The sequence below is a fragment of the Diorhabda sublineata genome, chromosome 2, assembly GCF_026230105.1.
Source record: "Diorhabda sublineata isolate icDioSubl1.1 chromosome 2, icDioSubl1.1, whole genome shotgun sequence".
Taxonomy (NCBI): Eukaryota; Metazoa; Arthropoda; class Insecta; order Coleoptera; family Chrysomelidae; genus Diorhabda; species Diorhabda sublineata.
The window spans coordinates 35,313,414-35,336,253 of record NC_079475.1 but is presented as its reverse complement, the minus strand read 5'-3'; the positions used below and the strand labels follow the sequence as shown (position 1 = coordinate 35,336,253).

Sequence of the window (22,840 nt, the reverse complement as noted above, 5' to 3'; positions counted from 1 at the left end):
GTATAATATACTAAAAATTACATAACATTGCCTGTTCGGCAGATCTAATCAGAACCACATCAAATTACCAATTAGTATTGATGTTCAGATCATGGTTTAATGAGCCATTGATCCTCATTATGTATCGGTTTAACTTGTACCGGCATACAGAAGCCACTAACAATCTTATAATTAGAAAATTTTCCTCAGTGATGCGTCATTACCGGGTTCGGAAGCTCGAATTACGTTATCAGCGTTTTTTACGTATATCTATAAAATATATACTTTCCAACAAAGTTGTATTAGTGATTTTGATGAAATAAATTGGAGGTTCATATTTATGAAATCTCAGTTATAATGCCAATCAATTAGAAATAATTATTTTTCTTTTAAACTCTATACTGAATTTTCAAGTAGATGATGATTATGGAACGAACGAGTCTAAACAATGATCTCTTAATCTGATTGCCAGCACATAGGTGGTTAGTTAAGAGCTCGTCCATGGAACCTGAAGTTGAAAACAGAATAGAAGGAAATATATCCAGGCGAGCACTCAAAGAGACTTAACATTCGAGACTGTTCCTTCGAAAGTATGATAAAATTTTTTAATAACGTACCAAAATGATTAGGAACAGGCACTCTATCACTTGAGATAACACTACGAGGCACTGTGAAGAAATAAAATTAGCGTAATGGTTTCATGGAGACTAGACCAAAGCTCAAAGTCAAAATTAGACAAGGTTTGTATACCTAGTAAATTGTAGGAAATCACAAATGAATGTTTGTAACTAAATTGGTTAAATTAGCCGCCCAAGGCATGACTCTAACTTCGGGGCTGTATGCCTCTGTTTTTCAACTGCCTAAAAGAAAACAAATTAAACTACATTCCATCAGAACGTTTTTTATACATTTCAATAATCTTTACAATACTTTTTATGTTCTCAAGTTTTACACACGAATATTGTTAATTCTTTGATATTTCTATTTCATGTGCTGTTAAATCGACCCCAACATTAAAATTCAGTGGTGTGAATTTGTACGCTGCCTATTCTTATATTTGAACTTCTCTTCTTCGAATTGAATGATCATCGCGTTTTGTATGCATAATACTCATATTTCTTTGCTAGTTGTTGTGCTCCAACACATGTCGTATTTGATTGAGAATGTTTCACCTTTTATTGTCATAGAAAACAATGTTTTTCATTATTTTTTAATCTGCATCCGTGTGTAGAACATGAAATAATTCTCATTTACATCATACCGGCATTCATAATTATCCTATTTCTGCAAAGGATTCAATAAAGGTTATTATAAGATCTTTGAGGTGCTGTTTTTCGTCTCAGCGATTTAGATTGCTTTAGTTGTGCCCGCTTTCATTTAAATTGGAATGTCAACAAACAAAATTGCAAATTTTGGAATAGAAAGAATATCCTCATTTAACACAATCATGATCTCTACATTCTCCAAACGTGGGGGTTCGGGCGACAATAACTTCAAAGTGTTTACACGCAGTGATTCAGTAAGGTTGGATTTTTAATCTCTTACGTTCGCGCTGACGCTCACGTCGCGATACGTTCGCCTTCATGTTCGCGTTTGGAAACTATTTATTAATTTTCTGACTTTCTTATTTCGCTGGCCTTATTTGAAACAATCAGAAACGCATAACCACAAAATATTTTTCGTATTTAGACATTTCATAGAAGAAAAGTCTCTTCTCTGTTCCATTTGTTTTAAGTTATACAAGAAAATCTAGTATTAACACATGTAGTAGTAGTTCACTGGTGTTTTGAGCCTCTATGCTTTGGTAAAATTGAAAAGGAAACGACATTGACAATTCTAAGTCGGCCCAAAGAGGAGAACTATAATTTCATAAAAAAAGGTATCCTGGTTTTATTGGTTATGCGTTAAAACGTGAGCGTTGAACATATCTACGAGCGCGAACTCAGCGCGAACTTGAACGAGCGTAAAAATTTATAAATTAACCTTAGCTATTAATGCTGCAAAATGCAAAATGTGAAAACAACCGAACATTGATACAAACATCACCCGTGTTTAACCAAATGTTTCCGAATAAATTGATTTTCCTCAGAGGAAATATTTCATGGTTTTCTTAAAAGTCTACCAAGAACAATACTCCAGCTCTCGTTAAGAAATGGGTAACATACTTGGCGTTATGTGTCGAAGAGTTTTGGAAAATGGCAACGGTGGCCACTTGGAAAATATCATTTTTTAGAAATGAGTTTTCTTTCCAAAAGTACAAAAATTTATGTCTAAGTATATTGTTCACAAATTCGACATCTCATTTATATTCCTACCAAGTTCATAGAAATTAAAAAGGAGATAAAACAAAAATTACTGTAAAACAAACTGAAACAAGGGTAATATCGATCGAGGTGATACTTTAAAATGTATGACTGGTATTTATGACCTAGTAGACAGAATAAAATCTTTGTTCATTAAAACTCTACCAAAAATGTTCAGTCGTCGACTGTAAATTCACACTCTACCCCTTTCAGTCGTTAACAGAACAGTGCTGCCGATATGAAATTCGCGATGAAAAGTATTAACTTTGCAGATGAAATATTTCCTTGTTTCAGAGTGTATTAAAGATATATTAATGAAGACATAACGAGGAAAAATCTATAGCTGAAAGAAAATTTGCAAAGTAATTTATAATAGAGATTGTAAAAAGAAAAAAAAGATATTATTATTATTATTTATTTCTAAATAATAGGAGACGTAGGAAAAGAAGTACAGCATGGATAAATATTCTTTTCGTGTTAATTATAACGATTATACAGGAGCTAGGAACAAAATGATAAGAAAAGAATACTCAAAGATACTGGAAAGTCTGGACACGGGTTGACACAACAAAAAATTCTAATAAAAAATAAAAACCTTCTACTCTCTAGTTGCCTTAGCTCCTCTAACTCTAAAATGCAGGTGAGATCAAACAAGCAGGGTACGAAATCTATCACGATATAAATAGAGAATTGGATGTATTTATATCTTTTAGATAATTTCAGAAGTAGGTGAGAAAAGTCCAATTTAACAATACCAAACAAAATGTATCGGAATAGAATGAGGAGAATTGGAAGATTTGTTTGTGAAAAATAATAAAAGGAAGATAATGGTTGCAAGACGAGCAGCATCGAAGGAGAATGATATCGTGAGTTACTTATAATATGTTGAGATGTTCTTCTCCTGCAGAGATAAATCTTTCTAGTTAACTTCTGGTTATATCATTGCTATCAATGCTTCTTCATACTCTGCACTATTTTCAATTAAAGGGAACAAGATGGTATTTCAAAAACTATTATTTTGTTAGAGGAATTATCATAGATACAAAACATTTTTTTATAACCAATCACGTTAAGTGTTTTTATTCCCAACTGCTGTATTAGTATATAGTTCTAACACTATTATAATTATTCTAATATTGTTTAGACAAGGTAGAATTTAGTTTCAAACAAATATATGTATAAGTTTGTAGAATCTCTAGGGCACAAGATATCTCGTATACTAATGATGGGAATTTAATGAAAATTTTGAAAACTTGGCATCCTAGGACGAAAAGCAGACGCGAATGATCCGTTGGTGACGGGCACACAAAACACAAAAGCAGCTTCCGTGCCCCGCAGGGGTTCCTGATCTACGGACGGGCACACAACATACCCGTTGATAACGATTTTAGTTCTAAAATTTAAGATCATATAAAGACGATTGTCCTATGACTGTATGCATCTTGACGAATATCTGACTTCCACGGAAGCGATGCCTATAAGTACGATGAAAATGATAATCGTTTTAAATATTTTAAATTTTGTGTGTGAAGATAATATACAAAAGTAATGAACAGGATATAATTTCGCTTATACTCAGGTTTTTTTATTTAAAAAAGCTTTCTATGCACATTAATTTTATGGAAGTTTCATTATTTTTTTAATTTCTGTTTTGAATGCACAAAAACCAAATTTTAAGAATCAAAATTTGCGTTTGGTTCTTGGTTGTATGAAAAATAAATTTTGTTCTCAATTTGCTTCTTATTAGTTGGTTTCCTTCTCAATCTTAAAACCCTTATAATGGATATATTTCCTATTCATAATACTCTATTTTGTTTGAAAAACCTAACAGCAGCCAAAGTAATTAATTAAAATGAGCACTATCAATTTTACTTTAGAATAATTATTTTACACAAATACATACTGTCGAGTCTTGATATTAAGCCTTTAACATTTAACATTTAATGAATATCTTATGATTACGATAAATTTTACTTGAATCCATTCATTTTTTACTAAAATTGATTGCTTTTCTTCAACAATAAAAGCTTTCTCATGTCTGATTGACAAAAATACTGCCAGTTTTGACTATCAATTACAATATTATTCGGCCGTTATAAATTTGAATTTAGTTCATAGTAAACAATCCGCAGCAATATTCCACGAGGTCCTAGAGGATATAGAAATGGGAATCAAAGTTGATAGGACGTGGATTAATAATATCCGTTATGCAGACAAGAGCGTCTTAATCACTGATAATATTCACGACCTACAACAACTGGTCAAGATAGGAGAACAGAACAAATCAATGGGCCTGAAAATATGTTTGAAAATGCTACCATAATATTTAATTCAATACCCTTAGAGAAGGTGGATAAATTCAAATATCTGGGAATCTGGTTCCTTGAAGACTGGGCATCAGACAAACAAATAAAATGTTGCATTGAACAAGTCCGACAGGAATTCATGAGGTTTCGAAGACTACTTACTTGTCCCCATTTTGATTTTAACTGAGGTTCGTGAAGGTACTTCTCTGCGGCGTGGAAGGCTGGACATTGAAGACGACTGCGATTAACAAGTTGGAGGCTTCGGAGATGTGGTTGCACCGCAGAATCTTTACGGTGCCTTCGACGGCTAGACTGAAAAACGAAGAAATTCTAAGACGCATCGGCAAACAACGTGAATTTTTTGAATTAATAAAGACAAAAACGGCGAACCTAGTGCACATTATGCGAAACAATAAATATCAATTTTTGCACCTGCTGATCGAAGGTAAAATTGAAGGAGAGAGAGGGATTGGAAGGAAGAAAATATCTTGGCTGCGAAACATCAGGCAGTGGACAGGACAACATTTATACAATCGCAAGGAATGGAGAAGCGATGGAAAATGTTATCGTGAACATCCATTGGTGGATATGCATTGAAATAAGAAGAAACAACAATCAGTTTTTTTTTCATTGAATGTGCAAGGAGAGTTCTGATAACTGTTGAATAGATATTTTAGTTTAGATTGGATATTAATTAAGCACAAATGATAATTATAATTTCGCTCCCATATGCTTCATTATTTTTCATTAATAAAAAACACAATGAAACACCAAATCAATTATTAGAAGTTCGAAGTAAACCTGATCATTCAAGAATCCATTTCTTCTTATTCAAAAGTTGGAGAATTCTCAAATAATATATTACGCAATAAGCATTTGAAACACACGATGTGTAGAAGTTACGAGCTTTGGCACACAATTATTCATTGACTTTTCATTTTCTCAATTTTGTTATTCATGACGTTTTATTAAAAGCGATATATTTCAGACGATGTAAGTTCACATTTACAGTTGTACAAAAAATGTTATTTATACAGGGTGTCTTACGACGAGTTAAAACTATCTGTATATGGCAAAATACTTAGTAAAATCTTGAAAATTTCTACGTTTGGGATTTCGGATGCGATCTTTTTAACTAAAATATTTGGCGGACTTCCTGTTCTATTGGAAGCCGACTGTAACTTTGTTATTTTAAATAGAACAACCTGTATATTAATACATTTTTGAAATATACGTAAACTTTTAGTTTATTTTTGATCAAAAACTTTTTTCGGAAAATGCATACTTTTTGAGTTATTAATTTTTTTATAAAAAGTTTGATCGTTGCAGACCTCTATAAATTATTTTTTTAGATATGAAAATGTTTTCTATTCGGGGGCTTTTAGTAAGGTCAGACGTATTCGAATCTATGTTGAAAATTTTTTTATTTTATACAGGGTGTGTATAAAAAGTGTTGAAAGCTTAGCTTCATAAATATCAAATTTCTTTATTTTTTTAAATAGAACTACCGGGTTTTTTCTATTTTAATACTATCCTATACCTGAACCTTACCTTTATCCATATATTAAATGTTTTTTCTAAATTTTTGGAGATGCAGGTGTAGTCTAAATTTTATTTTGACCCGTTGATATAAGCACTGCGAAATAAAAAAGTATTTTTCTTTATCTTGTCAAGGTGTGTGAAAAAAATCAAATCAAATTGTATTTACTAATCCTAACTTCTAGTCGTTTCCGAGATATTTGAGGTTTTAAATTATTAATTGTATTTTTTAAGTTTTACTTTTGTATATATACTTTTAGTAGACTTTGTCATAAATGACACTTATTTAACCGTCATTAGTAAATTTTTGAAACTTTCGAAAATGGCTTGTTCTCAATTTAATAACGAATAAATAAAATTTGGACCACACTTGTATCTCTAAAAATTTACAGAAAACATTTTCGACAAAAGTATACTAAATTTATACGTAAATTTCAAAAATGTATTGATATACAGAGTGTTCAATTCAAAATAAGTAAGTTACAGTCGACTTCAGGTAGAACCGGAAGTTGGCCATCTTTGAAAATATTTTAGTTAAAAAGATCGTATCCGAAAACCCAAACATAGACATTTTCATGATTTTACTATAAGTATTTTGCCATATACAGATAGTTTTAACTCGTCGTGGGACACCCTGTATATCGTGTATAAAACTCCTGGCACATTCGTAATTAATAAGGAAAGCATAAATTTCTTCATAAACAACTTGAAAGCGGTTGCCAGTGAACAAAAATATAATTTGAACAAAATTTAATAAAGAGTTCAAATAATATGCATTATTTTTAGGCAGAGAGCGAATATCTTGTTCACAAATCATGTTTCTTACTGCAACCAGCTTTTAGATCTCATTCCCTGGCAGCCCTATTTTATAGTATAATAAAACACTACATTCGACCACTCTAACCAAATAAACCCCTAAATTATATATATAAAAAAATTAAACTCATCCACTCGATGTAAGTATCCCAATCAAAAATAATGATTCGGTAATTTCGCGACCACCTTGTAGTATGTATGCAGGTATAAAATATTTTTACTCGTGCGAACCACCTCTTCATTCAGTTGTCTGAAGAAATTAAACGGTGTCTAACGACATGAATAGGTACTGAATAAGTACACAGGAAGTTCCTCCACTCCCCGCACTTGACATGTGACTGATGGGCTTTTCACACGTTTCTACTGATCATTATTTTTTTTTATTTCGAAGGTGGAGTAGTACTACTTCGAACATTTTTTCTTCATTGAAATTATTACTTTCTCTCTGCTCCCAAATGTACCTATATAGAAATATACAGGGTGTAGGTATGGATTAATTTAGTTAGCAACTTTTCTTTGTTCAAATTTTGTTGAAGAAGACCTCATGCACGAAGAGTCTTTGTGTCGAGGATTTCTGTCCAAAGTTTATAATATACATTAGTTAGCAAACTAAGTATGAAGATTTTCACAGCCGGTTTCCATCAAAACCAATTCGGTTTTTGCTTCCATTGAAATGCCCGCCTAAACCATCCAGGAATCTCCTCCGAAAGCCACGTTTTCTTTTATGAAGCACAGCGCGAATCTTTCTCGAGGTTTTCTGTAGGGTCATCTTCTTCTATTGCTACCATGCCGGCACATTCTGGTTTCGTCTGGGAAGAGGACAAAGCCCTGTTCTGTTCGTCAGTTCAATAAACGTAGCTCAATGTTAGCTACCTTAAGCCGTAGCTGTCTAGCCATTCACAGCCACTTCTCGCATTTCTCTGAGTTTAAGGGCAAATTGGTAGTGATGGGTCAGATAGATGAACTTCTCAATAAGAGTTAGTTACTCCTAATTAGCATTATAAACAAACATAAAGTGGGTAGTTACCGATCATTACATATTGTTGAACTGTGAAAGCAATAAACGTTATAATGTTTTGAAGCTAATACTATTAGATCTAAGACTTTCGTAAGAAAAATGTTGCATAGAGAATATTTCCATAATTAAACCAAGTAAAACAGCTAAAAGGCTACGTCAAGATGGACTTTTTTAACAAAGAGAACCGAATGGAGAAGAAATCTTATATCTACACCTATAGTAGAAGAAGTTTGGGATAAAGGATAATTGTTGCATCTTGGACATCTTCTGAGGAAACAGTTCAATATGAAGAAAAACATACAACGACTAGTGAGAATTTGAAAATATGGACTCATATGTACTAAACACTGATTTTGAATTCTTTTATTTGCCGTAAAAAGTGAATGTCAAAAAAGTGTTAATGTAATAATAAGAATGGTTGCCGAATTGACAGTACACAAAGGATTATTAAGAAGTGTGTGTTATTAGATTATACTATGAAAAATAAAAATATTAATACCAACTTTGATAAAAATGAGAGTGAATTAATTTGTCAACAGATTGATTTAAGCTTTGCCACTTTGTTTTTAGTATTGGTCTGGTTAGAGCTAGCTTAAATTATCATTTTTCTCTTTTCATCTTCCACAATATCCCTGGACGTGGCATAGACATTTAATGAAATTTGGCATTCGTTGTTGGAACTTAAAATTAAGATGTTCGTCTCTGATATCTTAGAGTCCTACATAACACACAGACACTTCAGAATTAAACAAGAGGGAGCCTACTCTGAGCTTACAAAAATTAATGTAGGAGTTCCACAATGCCTTGTGCACAAGAATGATATATTTAAAATAGAAAATGATACTTTAGCTACCTTTGCAGACGATACTGCTATACTAGCAGTGGGAAATAGCCATGAAGAAAAATTATAGGTATCAATAAATAAAATAGGCAAATGGTCGAAAAAGTGGAGGTATAAAATGAATGAAACCAAATCTGTACATATGAACTTTACCAATCCTATTCACTAATACAGCAAAATAATAATAATACTCCCGATGCTAAATTCTGGAAAGCTCATATCGAAAAGAAAAGAGAACAACTTTGGATTAAATATAAAAAAAATTATTGGCCGATGGGACGAAATTCCACTCGGTCTGTACACAACAAGATTATGCATTACAAAAATACCTTCATACCCATTTGGTCGTATGGTATTCAGCTTTGGGGCTAGTCATAGTAGTCCACAAATCATTCAAAGGTTTCAAAACAATGTACTATGAAACATCGTAGATGCATTTCGGTACATACCAATGCTGAGGTAATCCAGCTCCTTGACACTGAAAGAATATAGAGAAGATTCAAACTTTCCAGGTTTCTGAAAGAAGAGGTGTGTGTGTGTGTGTGTGTGTGTGTGTGTGTGTGTGTGTGTGTGTGTGTTGAGGTGTAGGCTGCTGTTGAGTAAGATCTTATCTAGATACAGTCATTTAAGTTAGCTGTAAATTGGTTATTGTTCTTAAGATCAGATTGTATTCTTAAAACTTTTTAATTGTTCAATCTTTTCCTTTCTCCCTCTCCAATTTTATTTGAACCGTAAATTTATTTTGTTTTATTATTAATTTCGTTATCTCAACCTTATAATCTTTTGTTGTTATCTGTTTTCACGAAGATTCCTTAATACTTAAAGTTTGTTACTATTTTGTATTCGTTTTCTCTTCATATTATTTTCATGGAAAACAACTCTGCTTCTTGTTTATTATGCGAAACATTCTTCTACAAGGTAAAATAGTCGACGCTCCTTGTTACACCTCCACGTTTAAGTCGAACAGCCAACCAAGAAACAACTGAACTCCCATAAGTATTCAACGGGGTGACATTAAATTACCTTCTTCCTGATTTGCGACCTGGCGAGTACCAAATGAAATTCTAAATTAAGTAAAAACGTTAGGAGTAATTAAGTTCCCAAGATAGCTTATTGTAGTTGGAAGTTTGGCTACTGGAAAGAAGACATAGGCGTAGCTTTTAGGTTAAGCGATAAATATTTTTATTACGAATTTTCAAACTACACACTGAGATTTTTAAAAACTATTTAGAGTTCATATATTTAATTTTTCATTTTTCAAGTTTGAAGACGCCACGTTGTTTAGTATTAGTTTGGAAATCATCAGTACTGAACGTAATCAGTGAATTTGTAAACACGGAAAAAATTGTCATCGTTATGTGATACAATACTTAGTATTGTATGAAGTTTAGCCCCACCAATATAAAAGTTGAAGTAGATTCTACTTTGGTTGAGACTGCTCGTTTGTTATTTGGAGAAAAAACAAAGCGGTACTGGATGGAACAACAGCGTCATGAAGATGTTTTGGGTCTTTGGCAACAGATACAAAGACCAATGTTTGCGTGTTTCATAACCATAAATAAACGTGGGTTCATCACTTCATACTGAAACAAAAGAACAATAAAAAAATTGACTAAAAAAACAAAGACTGTTTCATCTGCATGCAAGGTCATGGCGTGGGTGTTTTGAGGAACATTTTCATTGACTATCGTGACAAAGCAAAAACTATCAACGGCGAGAGTTACGCGAATCTATTGCAACGTTTTAGCGAAGCAAAAACTGCTGCATTTGGCTAAGAAGAAAATATTGTTTTATCAAGACAATGCACCAGCTTATACATCAATTATTGCAATGGCCAAAATTACTGAATTTAAGTTTGAATAGCTACCTCATGCGTTCTATCACCAGATTTAGCCCATGCGGATCATTTTCTGCTCCCAGATTTGAAACAACAAAGATTTTCCAACAATGAATAGGTGATGTCTGTAGTCTACTGGCTGTTTTGAGAAGATTGACGATTATTATTATAAAAAAGGTATTGAACTTATTGAACATAGTTGGGAAATGTGTATGGAGCTAAAAGGGAATGATGTTGAAAAATGAATATTTTTTTTGTGTTTTCTTTATGGGATGATTTTAATCAAATGGTTTCTCACTAATTTTTCAATTGAGTGGAACAAAATTTGCTTCAAACAAAAGGACATTAATAAGGATAACTGGAATTAGTACTGTTAAAAAGATGTAAGAATATGTATAATAATATCACCATTAAATTTACTAAATTCACTTTCATTTAAACATTTTTAGAGGGTAGATAGATAGAGGACGATTTAGCAACAAAACTGAAGTTTTCTGAATTTTTAGAATGGTGTGGGAGGTCGATAACAAAGTAATTTCTTCAAAAACTCGAATCCTAGGATAAATAAATCAGAACTGACTACTTTACCACAATACGTGAACAAAGGAATATTCAAAATGTGTAAAAAAACGTAATAACCGAATGGCATATTACTACAAGTGAAGAAATCAGATAAGAGATTAAAGTACATTGAACATTATATAGAATCTTTTGTTAATTATACAAAAAATTTATTCTACAGGCGCCGTAGATTTCACGCAATTGTGCATTTTCCTGCTCGTTCTAAAACAAAGTGAAATTTGTTTACATTACACACAAATTACAAAGGTAAATAAAAACTTACTTTTTTATCATTATAAAACTATGAAATGTATAGAATATATTTTTGACATAAATTTGATAGACTGTATATATTCCTGAAGGATATTTTCAACCGTTCATTGACAGTATTTGAATGGAACAAACCAGGATTATTACGTTTCCATCGTGTTAAAAATAAAGATGTTATCCTCATGTAGGTACGCCAGCGTGTTCTAAGGAACAATATTCTAATCCTTGACTACGTAGCAGTGGAATGCCTCACATTCTCTCCATAGCCATTGTATTATTCTTGTACAATTATGTTGCATTTTATCGAAGTTATTTGTACCGACTCCGACGTCATTTTATGGCGCGAATTAAATTGCGACATACTTTTCCACTTGGAAGACGACGAAGCTTTATTGTCGTAATTAAATTTTGGATTGCTGGAACGCAGATGGTGCTTTTGGATTACTTCATTTTTGAGCAATTCACAGGAAAACGACGTAAGTTGAGATTATTTTATTTTTGAAATCATAAAAATAATGCAAGTGAACAAAAAATAAGAGAAAAAACAGATTAAAAAGGACTAATTTTTAAAGTATTTATAACTAACGCAGATGGAATGTAAATTATCAAGTGGGTTATGACGATTATCACGACAATAATAAGATAAAAGTACAGAGAAAGAACTCTATTCACCAATTACCTATAACAATAATTTTTTTAATAATAAAATCGGCAACGAAACTCGGCGTTGTGCAGTTAGAAAACATCCTGTGTTTAATTTTATAAAAAATATATAAGGATACATTTTTTAACATAAATATTGTACATTTCTATTTTCGATATTGGGAGACTTATTCGGCCATTAAACATGATGTGTAATTAGGGTATGTCTAATACCTAATTAACTTTCTAGATCAATCCAAAAATTTCTAGTACATTTTAAATCGCTTACAATAAATTGCATTCATTTGAGAGTTTTCGAGATCATTTCAGAAATTTCTACAACTTCCCCGAACATTTTAAATCACTTATAATAGATTGCACTCATCTTAAAATTTTCTAGATAATTCTAGGCTTGTCTACAACTTTCTATAGTCTATTCAGAAAGGTGTAGAGTAATAAAATGGAGAATTTCGTCCAGTTCGGCTCAATTTCAGTGTCGGTCATAGGCGTAGGTATTGTTTGTAATATTAAAATTTTAAGTAATTGCGTAAGAGAATTAGGAAAAGTATGTTTCCTGGTCTGAAGTGTCAATATCGAAATATTTTGATTACTTAGGTAGTAGATTATACAGTCACAGGTACCGTTTAACCTTCTATTAGTGCCTCTGCCTAATTCCAACCCTATTTCAGATTCGGCTTTCCTTTCTACGAGTATCCTACCGGCACGCCTTTGGCACACTATTTTCAGTGTTTGTGAATGGATAACAATAGGCTAAGCCCGAAAATTGACACCAACCCGGGTGGTATTACTTGCACTTGATAAAAAGGAAGAATTTTACAAGGAAACCAATGCCAAACTATGAAAGTGGCTTCAATATTCGTTGGGTCACTTTATGGTCCCTTTGCATACCTAATGAGGTTTTATTACTGTATACTTTTCTGAAATAAGCTATAAATCATTTTTTAAATTAATAAAACTTTCTAGAATATTCTAGATCGATCATAATGAATTACACTCATTCTTGAACTTTTCAAATGATTCGAGAAATTTCTAGAACGTTCTCGAAAATTCTAAATCGATCATAATAAATTGCATTCATTTCAGAATTTTTTAGAATTTTCTTGAACATTCAGAAGTCTTCATGCGTTAGCAAAGGACAGAAATATATTTTTCTACATTTTCGCCACTCACAACCACCCACCGCGTCCAAACTCCCTTACTATAACCTGGAGACCAAGGGGTATTTACTACCCCAACGGGAAGTTGATGGGGGTTGGTGGTGATAGAAAAAAGCAATTTTTTGCTTCATTTTTTGCATATATGTGGGTGTTGTAGTGTTTTAGAACTGTATATTCCACTTGCAATATCTCTTTTTTTCTTTTCGGAGTCATCAAGCACAGCCGTTGAACGCCAACCGCTATAAAGTATCATTGCAGCTGTATTACAATCAATTTTTACTAACAGCTGCTAAATTAAGACCCTGTATAGAAGTGTTATACTACCTACCTTCAAAAATGCAAGAGGTATTCTCATGTGATCATATAACAGAATAGTTTTTCCAAACGCAGCTTATATCATTAGAAGTAAAAACTGTAGAATGAGCTATTTTTTGCTATCGTAGGTCTTAGAGCTCTTGATAAAGAATCAAGATCCATAGAGTACTTCATCGTCTGATTCACTTTAAGAATCCTGTTAGTAACTTATGTCAAAAATATAATTCGATTGACCAGTTACAACGCAGTAGGGTGACATACTGTGAATACCTCCAGAAAAACTCTTATGAGGATTTGAATAAGATACTTTTCAGTAACAAATACGCATTCTATAAACATCTTTTGCAACATCAAATCAACCTTGGTCTTTTTTCGCGTCGTAGTTATCTATTCCCAATTCCCAGGCACGAACCAGGAGGCAATCAAGTCCTTGCTAAGGAAAACGAAAGGTTTTAAAGGAGTCATATCTAATGAACTTTCGAGGAAGCTCCACTAGTATGTTGGCAAAAATGAGATTTGAAATTGACAATTTTCATATTTATATTGATCAATAGATCACCTACATTATGAAGATCAATATAAACACCATATTTCACGAGAGTAATTATTCTTTTTATTTAATTTTTCTTTAGTTGTCATCTTCAAAAATGGAAAACAGCCATCAAATAATATATTCAAATTGCTTATGTTTATAGAGTCTATTAATGGATCCAAAGCCATTGAATAATCAATTTATAGATTAATAAGAATCTCAATAAACTATCTACATAACTAAGGTAGCTAATTTGTTATCGGTAATTATCGGTGAATGTCAGGCCTAACTTTTTATAACTTTGAAACCTGTTTGTCTCATCATCATTATCAATTGAGATGAATCCAATGTAGGTTGAAGATCTGTTCCACTTCTCTCTACTTCCTGCATTTCTTCATCATTTCGGTTCAATAGAATTGACATACTTTTCTCTTCAGCTATTTTTTTAATAGCTCTTTAACCAAAATAATACTTTGGTGATGTACACCCAAGCAATATATATATTTTTACGGATGAATCCTACATGGATCTCTATTCTTTCCACTCTCCTTCAATTTTAATTTCCAAAATATACAAAAAATTTCAATACTTTTTCTATCCGTTCCGTTCCTGTTGCCGTTTTCAACGCTGCATTGCCGATGGTAACCCTATTTCCATGTTTCAAATAACCCACGCGCTAGTTGTATACACTCCAACCCTTTGTTTTGCTATAATTTAATTTCTACGTATACACAGCATTCGCAATACTCTCTTTCAAAATGTAATCATGCTGTCAATGAAATTCTATTAAGGATTTTCGATGTGATGGACGAACCACTAATTCGGCGAGAGTAGAGGAGATTTTTGAAGGAAAAAAATTAACGATTATATCTATGATAAAAGTATCAGTATACGGACTTTCTTCGTTTTAATTTCTCTCAATTTGTTAAACAGATTAAATTAGAGTTTCTTGAGATCTATCTTTTTCCGCTGTTTCTCTTATATCCATTCCATCATTTTTATTTTCTTCTTATTCGCTTACTTATTTTGATAATTTTTCACAAAACAAACTGATATTGTTGAGAAACTGAATAACTGAAAAAACATTTGAATAAAGGGCTATCCATAAAATTGAAGCAAGGATAGTGCATGGAAAAATTACTGAAGAATCTAAAACGTAAATGTAGAGTAGAAAAACCTGTAGATCAAGTAGAAATATCGAACAATATAAACAATAGGGCCTAGAGATTAATTTGAATGAAACCATGCACCTTGTGGACAGTGGACAGTATTGACAAATAGTTGGGAATGAAAGTACCACAACATTTATTGTTGGATGAAGCAATTAAAGAGAAATTCTTAGAAGAGAAAGGTTATATTGTTGTTTAACGGTATATTCTGGAAGCAGAATACAACTTAAGATAGAAATATAAAGATATATAATGCCACTATAATTTATAGTGTGTTGAAAGTGAGAATAGAGATGATTTATAGGATGGAAATAATCAGAGATTAGTTATTAGAGATAGACAACTGCTCTGGTTAGGACATGGATGATATACCTCTGGATATTGATCTTGAGCTTATGTAGGTTGTATTGTTTGGGAAAGACGTTTCTTGGTGGTAGCCGATTCTACAGATTTGTACAGGAAGGAGTCCCGATAAGTTGACGTTCATTCATGAAATTCATAAACGTGTTCACGAACTCCGAATTTGACCTCATTCTCAAAATAAGTTTCATAAAATGATACGTATGGTTCACGCTCTTGTACGTTATGAAAGGCTGGACATTGAAAGTTAACACCATGAATATATTGGAGGTATTTGAGATGTAGATCTTCCGAAAAATTATGGGAGTTCCAAGGACAAGAGAAGAAATTCTGGGATGATCAAGAAGAGAACGTGAATTGCTAGGCGCGATAAAACGTAGAAAACAGCATACCTGGAACATGTGATACGGAGGGGAAGGTACCATTTGCTTCAACTCTTGATAGAAGAAAAGATAGAGGGAAGAAGGGGATTACGCAGAATGTTGTAGCTTAACAATATTAAAAATTGGACAGAAATGGCAAGATAATTAATTCATACCACCAAAGACAGAATAAAATGGTCAAAAGTGATCGGAAATATCTATTAATGAAAGAGAGAGAGAGAGCTTTATTGTTACTAGAAAATATTTTTACAATTTTATGGACAAATCTACATAATTTTATATAACATGATATAAAAATACATAATAATGATTGAATTCAATAGTAGTAATTATAATGTATATACATAATATCTTACATCACAAATTAAATTATGCCAGTCTCTAGAGTATTGCCTTTGTCAAACCTAGAAACTTGCCATTTTTATTTCAGAAGGTAGCTGATTGAATAATTTCTTCACATTAAAGATAATGGAATTTTTCACCAGATCAATAGTAGATATAGTCAAGTAAATGTCCAACTTCTTTCATCTCGTAGGGTGGGTATGCATGGGTCTCTCAGTTGAGTTGTGGAAGTGTTTGCGAACCAAACAAACATCATATTCTAAAATGAAGAGAGCGGGGAAAGTTAGAATTTTGTCAAATGAAAATAGAATTCGCAATTCGCTCAACTACTCAAACCATAAATATAACGAATAGCTCTTTTCTGTAATTTGAAGATAGAATCGAAGAGGTGCAAATTAAAGTTGTTAAAGCAGTACGAGAATCGAGCTGTTCAGACACATATTTAATGGTAAAGCAAGCAGAGGTTAATTTGTTTGTCAGGTTTTCTATACACGTACAACCATTGAAGGGCACCGTCAATATGTAGACCAAGAAATTTGAGGATCGTAATAAGTCATCGTTGACTTTAAGAGTTTTTAAAGCTCCTTTATAGGATAAAACTAAAGTTTTTTCAGTGTTTAAACGGAGACCATTTGCGTTATCAGATCATTGCACATGGTCGAATGTAGAGCTTGTATATCTGGTCCACACCAGGTTACACTGGTGTCATTCGCGAATAAAGTGGATTGACCATTGATCCGTACGCCTGTGATATCATTGATGAAAATCGAAAAAAAGAACTGGACCCAAAATTGAACCCTGAGGCACACCACTTCCAATTGACAATTTACTTGAAACTTTACCATTAACTCGTACCAATTGATTTCTACATTTCTACATTTTAAGGGAACACCTCGGATGCCATAATATTCTAGTTTGTTCATGAGAATTTTATGATCACCACAATCGAAGGCTTTAGCAATAGATGGATAGCAGAAGTAGAAAAAGAAGAGGTACTCTGAATTTGTAGCTAAACATTGAAACGTTACACCCTCAGAGTCCGACTCTGATAAATACGGTAGGATGCTGCTGCAAAAAGGGTATGGTATATTAAAACGCAGGGACGTAAGGGAATTCGAGAGAGGTCTGTTACGGCAGTAATTAACTAGGATTTCGATAATTAATTAGTTTCAACGGGAGCCGTTCTGGATACACCGCATTCATTTTGTTACTGTTTAGGGTTATTTCACACAAAATATGTCGATGTATGTGAACCTTATTCAGATCAGAAAGTTTAAATATTTGATATTAAATTCCAATTTTTTGGATTGGGATTGTTCACATCGACCTTTATTAAGTGTAATTGTTACGTCTTTACAAAAATACACATAAAAAATGTTATATTCAAAGTGTAAATACGTCACGTTATACCAATGCTTTGTATACGCCACTTCAGTGGTGACATCATCATTTTTTATATCCGGGTTTCAAATAAACTTTTTCTCAGGATCATCTGTCTTCATATGGCCGCTTCTACAAACGGGGAACCACTTATAAATCATTCCATGGAAAGAAGGGGATTTTGGATAGTATTTCGGTAACTTTTCCTCGGTTTTCTTGTCATGGACGAAGCATCTCCTAATTCTATGAAAAGTGTATTAGATTACCATAACGATGAATATAAATAACGCTACTAGCTTCATTGAAATAGCATTTATAGCTTCTTTTTTATGAATAATAGGATTAAACAGGAGGTATTAGTTAACCTCTTTAACAACTCTGATGCTACGAGAATCATCTCCAAACAATCGGATTATTTGTATTTTTTTCTTCGTCTTCGACTAATCTAACCTAAATTTCAAACTAACACGGAAGGACTTTTAACACTTTTTTTAAAATATCACGTTTCAAAGTTGAATTTCTTAAAATAGGGAAATTTGAAGGTATCATCAGCTTAAAAAGCCACACACTGTACACTGTACGGCCAGACCTCCTAGAAAATAAGATTCAAAGAAAATACCGAAAGTAATCTTCACAAATTGAGCCATTCGAAATAAAGTGCGACGTAAACTTAATTATGTCAAAAATGCGAAGAATTCCAACTTCTTAATTAAATGCAATTTTGCCATGAACATCATCCCACTTTGCCGAGATGAATAACTTTAATTAAATCCTTATGTTTTATTATGTCTCGGCTTCGCGTGACTTGCTTTTAAAAGGACCTTTTGTGAATCCTTTTACTCTTTTACAAGAAACGTGTAATCAGGTCTACGTTAAAACAACTTAAAAAAAAAACCGGCTACTTTCGGGAGAAAATGTTTTATTTTTACATTCATGTATGAACGATTGAGAGGTTTTTCTTTTCGTGCAAAATAATGCTTTATCAAAAAATGAGTATTATAAAGCTATTTAAATATGTTTCCGAGAAAACGGATCTTTTTTCAGTTTTTTTTATTGAAATCAATACTTACAGCTGAAAGTTTTTAATTATGGTGTATTGAGGAGATAATTTGTCAAAAAGAATAATCAAAATATCCCGCCTCGTCTTGTTTTAGAAATACTTTATTACTTATAAAGCTTGCTTAACTTTAAAATATTGATCTTCTTTTAATAGTCTTTTGGGCCAGTTTCTCTTATTATAGATCATGAATCCTTTACCATATTTTGATCCTAACAGACCTAATGTCGTTTCTAAAAAATATTTATATCTTGATGAAAATTTCCTAACTTGTTATAGACGAAAATCAAATTTATTTTTGTAATCACGCTCCTACAACATCTCCATAATTTTCACTCTTTTTATCTCCTAAAAACTCTTCGACAACCTTGTCTAATTACACCCAAACTAACGATTTCTTATAAAGAACCATGTGGACCAATATTTCATGTTCATTTTCATGTGTAATCATTTCTAATAGGACATTCTTTCGTTAGATAATGATGCTCTATGGCACTGCTCTCACACAGACAAAAAGTAAGAAGAGGTTTTGGTAAATCTACCTTGTAAATACAAACCAATGACTTTGAGATCGCTGCACTTTTCCTTCCTTCGGTATTCTTTAATAATTTCATTAACGTAGTCATGGATGATTCTCTATATACTCTAATCTGCGTGTAGTATTGGGATAGACGGTTTCTTACTTTAGTTTTGAAAATATGTATGGAAGAATCAACAAATAAGCGCCATTCTGTTTGATAATATTTTTTATTAATTTCAGTACAATAACAATATTAAAAAATTCCAAGTAAATCTTAACAATTTCCACTGTTAAGAACGACATACAAGAAGTTGTGGTTCAGATCTTGATTACTGTAAATTTCTGAGAGATCATTTAATTCAGCTCGATTAATTAAATGATCATTATTTTCTTTAAGAGATAAATCATCCAAATCACTATAAATAGTTTCAACTCCAACTCATTGACATATTACAATCAAAACATTTGCAAGAGCGGAGCAGACTGATAACTTCTAAAAAAATGCAAATTGCAAATTTATTACCTGATATTTCAGTTTGGATAGAAGATTAATTAAGCACAACTTATGATTAGATGTTGGATCCCATTTATCAGCTTCGTTCTTTTTCGTTCAATGTAAATGTTTTCAGTTGAAAAAATTGTTGCGAGAATTTCATTTTTTCAAAAAACTGAAGCTCCAGCTGTAGTAGAAAACATTTTAGGTCCCACTACTTACAAAGTTTCTTTATTTTGAGGAATTCAAATTGTCCTTCTTCCATAACCTTCTTAATCACCTAACGGTAAGCAATTAATCTAATCCTCTCTGATATACCTGTGGAAATATTCCACACTGTTTCAGGGTCCCCCTTCTATATCTTACCACAAGAACCTATTCTAACCAAGTGTTGATCAAACCAATAGTCCGCTTGGCATTGCAGTGAACACACCTCGAACTAAGTCAACTACGCTGCTCCTAGAGATTAGACACGCGCGGGAGAATATCGGTTAAATTTTATATTACATTTTGTATACATTCAAAGTTTTCAGCAGCCTAATATTAATTCCAATTTGTTTGATATATGAGCTTTAAGTAGTTGGATGAATTTTGATTATTGTGTTACTTTTTCGTCATTTTTGAACGTAAGACTTGCGTTAAGCCTCTTGCGAGAAACTTAGCCACACATTTTTGAAAATCTTCAACCTCAAAATCGAAGAAACAAAGTGAATTCTAGAACTTACTGGAATGCCTATACTATTGTAGCAATTACATATCTAATTTAAAAATTTTTCTTTATAGGCACTTTTTTCGTTTTGTAATTCGTGATTAACAATTGAATAGGCTCCTTTTCCCCATTGATTCTCTAAATCAGAAAATGTTTCGGGCTCATAATTGGAATTTATAATCCATACATGTGCGCATATATTTTCAATATCTAAGCTAGACATTCCTTCCTTTCCAAATCTTGCCTCTTTAAATATTTTTCTAATAGTTTTTTCTATGTTCTCTGCTTCTATTGCGTATTCAACATTTCTATTTTGGCAAGTTGACAGATGACTATATAACAGTTGCTTTGAATCCTCTACTCTACAGCAACTTCTGACATCGTTTCCCAGCCAGATATAACTTCTCTCATGATGTGTATTGTATTCCAAAATTTTTATTTTTCTGCAAATACTTTTCGTTGAGACACCATGTATATATTTAATAAAGATATAAAGAATACTTTCCCAATTATACTTGTTTTTGAAATTTTTATTGACGAAAAGAGAAATGAAACTTTGTTTTTCCAGCTTAACTCTCATTTTTATTTTGAACGCACTTAAAAAATAAACTATATGAAAAAAAGTTATAGTAAATATTAATTTTTCGATTTTTTATAACCAAAAATAGGGTGGAACTTATTCCCAAACGTTTACCCTTTTTTGTCTATCTTGTTCGGAAGTTATAATATTCAAAACCAAAGTCCAAAATAAAACTTTCTAGCAGCAGTTCTTTTGGATGGCGTCGAAGTAGGTGTCGTTGTTGATGACATCGGACACCTCGAGACCCCTTCGCATCGCTCTTTTTTTCTTACAACTAAAGCTCTCTTATCTTTCGTTCGTCGCCTCTTGAGTGATTCTTTTCTTGACGCACAAATACTCACGTAAAAGGTATAACAGGATTGCATATTGTTTTCAACAATGTTAGTTATCTGTGTATGCGATCAAGGTTCTTCATGCTTCTCAAAAAAGACAGTCGCTTCCTTTCGGGTTTTCGGAAGAATCAGAAAATGGGGCTATTATTTTAATACCGATTAGATTCTGAACGAGAATATATTATATTTTCGAAGCTATTTATTTGGATGCTCTTGTTAGACAGAAGAATAAATTCAAATCGTTACTAATAATTGTAGATGAACTCATATTAATCTGATGCAAGCGAGCAACACCTTGTATTCGATCTCAGTTAGAGTACGAGAGTTGTCTGATAAGTTTTCGACCTCAACCTGAAGATGTCAGAACTTATATAAGTTGTAATATATTTTTTGCGGATGCGTTGAGATTTCTTACTAAAATTTCAGTCAATTTGAACGCTTATTTTCTGTTTCACTATAAGTGAGGCGTTGTGAAGATTTTTCTAAAAATGTAAATGAAATGAGAAATACAGTCGAGACAGTGGATTACAAAGAACGAACCGGCTCCGAAAAGGCAAAAACGGTTTTATCAGCTGGTAAAGTGATACCTACCGCTATTTGACATAGTCATGGGATTGTGTCATCGATTATCTTCCAAAAGGTAGATCAATTACAGGAGAGTAGCACGTATGTTCGCTTGATAAGATGAAGATAGAAATAACAAAAGCAACCGCATTTTAAGGGAAGAAAAGTGATGTTTCTTCACCATAAACTCTTCCAATAAATAGTATCCCACTGAAATTCAATTGCTTGCAATAGTCAATGTTATTAAAGTACCAATTTTTCGATATTTCTACTTTACTTGGTATTCCCCAGATCTATTGTCTTCATACTTCCTCAACCTATTTAATTTGGCGATTACTTTCCATACTGTATCTTTTAATACGATACCCTTATCATTTTCGCACCTGGTATTTTCCCCTTTCTTATATATTGGGCATATTAGTACCTTTTCCATATATATAGCATTTTCTCTTTTTGCCACAACCTGTGTTGAAGGTTTGATGATTTCTGCGGGAATTGTCTAGCAAAATTACCATTTTTCAAATCAATTTTAATTGTGTATACTTTTTCTACTGTTGGAATTTCTGCTCCATCATTTTGACCCCATTTTCTTTTCTTGTATATCTTGTTCGTCCCTTTTAATTTCAATATCAATCTATAAAATATAGACATAGTACTATTTCAATATTCATATTTCCTTTACAAATAAAAAAGAAACAATTTCCGTCAATTTTTGTTTCTTGTTGTGTATTGATTTCCTTTTTCTCTTCTTATGACCTATAACCTTCAATTTACGACGATATCCACCATTTTCTGGGTGAAACTGTTGATCTTT

The 22,840-nt window shown here is 32.5% G+C and overlaps 1 protein-coding gene across 1 annotated transcript in view; it reads left to right on the top strand.

The window, feature by feature from the left end:
- LOC130440651 (visual system homeobox 2-like) overlaps positions 1-22,840 on the top strand; it is a 173,582-nt gene that overhangs the window by 9,412 nt on the left and 141,330 nt on the right. The gene's annotated exons all lie outside the window — the stretch shown is intronic.